This window comes from Gorilla gorilla, chromosome 8 (genome assembly GCF_029281585.2).
Source record: "Gorilla gorilla gorilla isolate KB3781 chromosome 8, NHGRI_mGorGor1-v2.1_pri, whole genome shotgun sequence".
Classification (NCBI taxonomy): domain Eukaryota; kingdom Metazoa; phylum Chordata; class Mammalia; order Primates; family Hominidae; genus Gorilla; species Gorilla gorilla.
The window spans coordinates 144,809,113-144,814,450 of NC_073232.2; the positions used below are offsets into that span (position 1 = coordinate 144,809,113).

The 5,338-nt window shown below is 63.2% G+C and overlaps 1 long non-coding RNA gene across 1 annotated transcript; it reads left to right on the forward strand.

Moving 5' to 3' along the window:
* The first annotated feature begins 1,243 nt into the window (after positions 1-1,243).
* Positions 1,244-4,331, forward strand: LOC101134976 (uncharacterized protein C10orf91). Its single transcript, XR_004069241.3, has 2 exons — positions 1,244-1,358; positions 3,339-4,331. It is a non-coding gene; the product is annotated as an uncharacterized protein C10orf91 (long non-coding RNA).
* Positions 4,332-5,338: the final 1,007 nt, after the last annotated feature.

A 5,338-nucleotide genomic window follows, 5' to 3' on the forward strand; every position in this document is an offset into this window, starting at 1 on the left:
CCTCCTCCAGACCCTCAAGGCTCCCTGCTCATTCCCTCTGGGGTCCTGAGGTCTCCAAGGGCCACTCTGGCTTCCCCCCTGCAGACCCACCCTCCTAGGGGAACAGGGTAACCCCACACAGACACTGATGGGACAAGAGAACCAGCCCTGCAGAAAGCCTCCAGGTGAGGCTGACAGTGCTGGTCCCGTGAGGGGGAAGCGGGTGAGAGCCATCTCTGGCCTCAAGGCTGATCAGCAGCCCCCAAGGTGTCCTCTGCAGAGAGGGCCAGCCTCAGGCCTGCCACCCCGCAGACCACAGGGACCTGTCCTGAGATTCCTCCGTTTCTGAGCACCAGCCTAGGAAATGATGGAGGGTCTGGCCCCCAGGCCCAGACCCCAGCCCCAGCCCTGGCCCCGGCCCCAGCCCCAGCTCCTCCTCAGCCACAGGGGCATCTCCAATTCCTGAAATAATTCAGTTCCCTCCCCTGGGCACCTCTAGAGCCCAGCTGGGCCCACGGTGTGTTCTGCAGTTGTGGGGGTGGGGGTGGGGATTTTGCAACGCTACCCTCTCTGCAGGGTGCCTCCGGTGGCTCTGGCCTCTGGGCCCCATGCTGTGCCAGACACACAGAGAGGCTCAGCCAGTTATTTCCAAGAGGCCAGGCAGGCAGGAGAGGCCCAGGATCCGCCAGGACTGCGAAGGGAGGCAGGAGGCTTCTCTGGGTATAAAGCAGCTGAAATGTGGAGCTTCCTCCCAGGAGCTGAGAGGTAGCTGCAGGGCGAGCCCTGGGGGAAGTGTGCAGCCGCTGGAGCTCCGTCCTGGGCAGGGGTGGTCACGGCTTGAGGATGGCAAGGGCTGATGCCTTGCTTGCTTTTAAAATTGTTGCTATTTGCTGTAGTTCCCCTGTTATTCCTAAACTCTCAGGAAGCACCTACTGGCCTCAAGGCAGTCTCGCTTATGGGGCTGGGGATGAAGAGTGAGGTGTGCAGGTGGGCAGAGCTCCAGCGGCAGGAGGCTGAGGGTGGGCTGGGGAGTAGCAGCAGGGGATGGGCACGAGGCCCCTTCGGTCCTCCTGCAGCTGTTTTAATGTGGCTTTTTGGAAAGAGCCGCACCCCGTGGGTGCCTATGGGAAGGAGGCATCTTAGTCGCGCCCCGTGGGTGCCTATGGGGAGGGGGCGTCTTAGTCGCGCCCCGTGGGTGCCTATGGGGAGGGGGCGTCTTAGTCGCGCCCCGTGGGTGCCTATGGGAAGGAGGCGTCTTAGTCACATGCCCCTAACGATTGCGGCGTTTCTCTACAGCGTGTCCATGGGCCCAGCGCCTGGCGTGTCCTCCTGGGAGCTTGCTGGACGCATGACCAGGATTCTGGGAGGGCAGAGGGCAGGTGGGTCCTGGTGGTAGGTCAGCTGCTGAGTTTCCCTATGACGTTTGTTCCGCTGGTGCCCAGAGCCCCTTCAAGGTGCCCATCATCAGGGGAGAAGTGGCCACAAACTGCCTTTTAACCCTGGGGTCCTGCCAAGAGGCCTGGGGTGTCCTGGGGCCCGTGGCCTGGGCTGCAAGTGCAGCCAGTTCCCTCAGGGCATGGCCACCAGCCCTGGGCTCCCGTGCCCGGGTTTCCCTGCCTGCCTGGCTGGTCAGAGGAGGGAGTCCCTCTATCCACTCTGCCCCACATTAAGGGCAGAGACTGAAGAGGTGGCTGCCTGGACTGTGGAGCCCCAGGGTGGGCGGCCACCTTGGCCAGGACTCGGGTGCCCCCTTAGAGAAGGCTGTGCCCACCCCTTCTTTTCTGCAAGTACCTGGGGACCTAGACGGGGGCAGGGGATGCCCAAAAAGGCCTAGACACCTTCCTTGGCAGCCGCCATCACAGGGTCTGTGGGAGGGCGTGTCCTCCCTTCCGCAGGCCTGGTGGGCAGTGAGGCCGTGCAGCTGCGACCCTCCCTCACATCCGGGCCAGGAGCGGACTGAGGCCCAAGGCTGAGCCTCCACTCTGGACCTGGGACATCTGGGCAGAGGAGCCCCGTGGTGGGGCCAGGGCGAGGGCATAGGAGCCTCAGGGTGGGCCCTGGGTACCCTTGACCTGCAGAGGCGTGTGGGGAGGTTCCAGCAGCTTCTTGGAGAGGCCCGGGGTAGAAGCACTAGCAGGTGAGCTATTGTGGGCCTTGGCGAGGCCCGGCCTTGAGCCGGATGGCCCGTGCCCCAGCTTGGAGGGGCTTGTGGGCAGTGGAGTACCGAAGGGACCCAGGCAGTGGGAGGAAGGAGAGATGAGGGCTAGACCCAGGCAGAAAGTGCAAGATGGCCTGCCGGCCTGGCCCAGACAGGAGGGTGGGGTGGGCAGGAGGAGGTGGGGGTCCTGAGGTCAGTGCTTCAGCTGCTCGGGCTGGCAGGATGCCCACCCTGCTGGGAAGGAGCCTGGCCTTTCTCCAGAGCCACAGCAGGGGCCTGGGCACCCCGCACTTGGTCCAGGCTGAGGAGGCCTCAGGTGCTGGGAGGCCTGGGAGGGCCTGGAAGAGCCTGCCTTTCTGCCCCCTGCTGCCTCACTGTGGGAGGGCACAGAGGAAGTGCGGGGCGGGAGCTGGGAGAAGCAGGAGGAGGAGGGGCAAGAGGAGGGACAGGAGAGGCTGGGTGCCCAGGTGCTCTCTGAGCAGGACCTTCCATGCGGCTCTGGGGGGCCTCTGGCACTGGCAGGTCAGGGGTCAATGAGAGGAGGGAAAGGTGGCCGGGAGCAGCTGCTGGGGCGGGGGAGGGCAGGAAGTGCATGAATCAACGCATGGGTGGGGGGTCCCCTGAGAGGCCCATGGGAGCCCCTGAGCCTGGCCCCTGGTAGAGGGGCACCAGGCCCAGCTGTGGGATTGTGCCTGGGATTCCTGCGGCTGGGACTTCCTGAAAACCCCTCCTGCCTCAGCTTTGAATCCGAAGGTCATCAGGAAGCGGTTCTGGGGCCCGATGGCCAGAGACCCAGGGACTGGGCAGAGGGCCTCTCCCTCCAGCAGCAGGGGTCACCCGTAGGCCCAGAAGCCCAGCCCTGGGGCCCAAGGAGGGCTGCCCCAGGCAGTGGTGTAGACAGGCTCTCAGAGCCTCCACGTGGCCCAGACTTGGGCTGGAGGGACTGCAGGTGGGGGCGCTGGAGGGACCGTAGGTGGGGGTGCAGTGGGGCCCTGGGGAAGCCAGGCTGATCACACCCAGGTGCTTCAGGCAGGGCCTGGTAGGGCGAGGTCCACTGGGCTTTTTCCTAACGGGGTGGGGGATGGAGGGGCTCCCAGTCGGGCCCCTTCTTGTGTGCAGCCTCCTCCCTCTTCTCTCCCCTTCCCTCCTTTCTTGTCTGAATTAATCTCTCCCTCTCGCCCACTTCCCCACCTCTCAAAAGACCACAGGCACCCAGGATAACTCAGTACACATGGGTTCTCAGCTTCCTGTTCACAGAGAAACCTCAGACAAGAAGCACGTCGCCCATTTTTCATCAAGGCCAATCCCAGACCACGAGAACGCTTTCTCTGCGTCAGCCCCAGCACCCCAGCGCCCCTGCCTCCAGGCGCCCACGGCCTCCGCACTCCAGTGGCCCAGACCTGGCTGAGGCAGCTCCCGTGGTAGATCAAGCCTCACAGGCGGCTGGAAGAGCCAGTTCTGGGCTGGGCCTGTGGGAACAGGCGTCTGTTAGTCAGGGTTTCAGGAATGCGGCCTTCGGAGCCTGAAGCGGGGAATGGCGGCTTTGGGCTCTCAAGGGGCAGGCGGTAAGCCTGGGAGGCCAGGCCGGGCTGACCCAAGGGGAGGGGACCCTCTCCGCCCACTGCCGCTGGCCCTGGGCGGGTCCAGAGCCTGGGGGTCTCCAGAGGCACAATCCCTTATCTCCGGGAGAAGGCAGAGGGCAGAGGCAGGAAACAAATCTCCTGTCAAAATTCCTAATTAAAATACTAAGTAAGTGATGGCTCCAGGCTCGGACACCAGACACTGAGAGAATAAGGGAAAATCAGCCCGGACAGCCAGGGCTAACAAGACGGTTAATTACAGCCCGAGAAGAACGTTAACGGTATTAATTCTAACCACAAAGGAGGAAAAGAGAAGACCGCCCAAGAAGGAGAAGGAGGGTCCCTTTCCCAGATGAGGCTGCCCTAACCACTGGGGCCTCGGCCCCTCCCAGGCCTGAGGGAGCCCAGCTCTGCCTGGCCCCACCCACCTCACCCCAACCCTGGCTGGCCCCGCCCACCCTTGCCTCAGCCCTGCCCGGCCCCTCCCACCCTTGCCCAGCCCCTGCTTGGCCCCTCCCACTCGTCCCAACCCTGCCTGGCACCGCCAACCCTTGCCCCAGCCCCTGCCTCGTCCTGCCCACCTCACCCCAGCACTTCCTATGGTACTCACGCCTTTGTCTCAGGCTTTTGGTTTTCAAAATAAATTATAAGTTTTAATAAAATAAAGTACTAGAAAAGCTATTCATTACGGAAGATGTAAAAATCCGAAAAGAAACTTCCATTTGGGAGGAGAAATGGAGAACGGAGCCCAGGAGGTGGAGGAAGGAGGTGGAAGGCCCTGGGCCCTGGAAGGTTCTGTCTGTTCTCCAGGAACCCAGCTTCCATTTACTCCCCTAAAGCAGAGGGATGCTGTGGGAAGGCAGGTGTGGAGCCCAAAGGGACCCTGATGAGGACACGTGGGGTCAGCGGGGGTGGGGGCTGCAGCCGGAGCCGGTACCAGGTGTGCCCCCCCCGTGCCACTCTGGAGCCGGTACCAGGTGTGCCCCCCCCCGTGCCACTCTGGCCTTCAGCACGTGGACGAGAAAACCAGCCCCTCATGATGTGGATCCCCTCTTTAAACTGGGCTGCACTTCGGTCTATAAAATATTCAGTGTCTTTCTAAATAATTGCATTATTTATGATGCCGCTCGTGAAATATTCATGTCTGACTTTGACACGGAGCCAGTATGCCCATGCAGGTCTGTGGCGACAGGCTGGCCTTTCCCAGGTAATGGGAGGATGTAGGGCTGCTGGGGTGGGGGGTGCTCGGGGAGTCGGTGGAGCCCCCTGGCAGGTGGATCTCACCCGGGAGCCAGGGATCTCCCCACTGGCAGCCTTGGGGCCTGCCTCCTCTGCTGGGGAGCTCATGAGTGGGTGGGTGGGCACCGGCTCCCCAATGCCTGATCCTCATGATGGCCACTTCGAAGCCCTGGCAGACTGGAGGCATCTCAGCCCCCACCCCAGCCCCCACCCCAACCCTCACCCCAGCCCCCACCCCAACCCCCACCCAACCTCACCCCCACCCCAGCCCCTACTTCAACCCCCACCCCAGCCCCCACCCCTCACCCCAGCCCCCACCCCAGCCCCCCAACCCTCACCCCAGCCCCCACCCCAGTCCTCACCCCAACCTCACCCCAGCCCT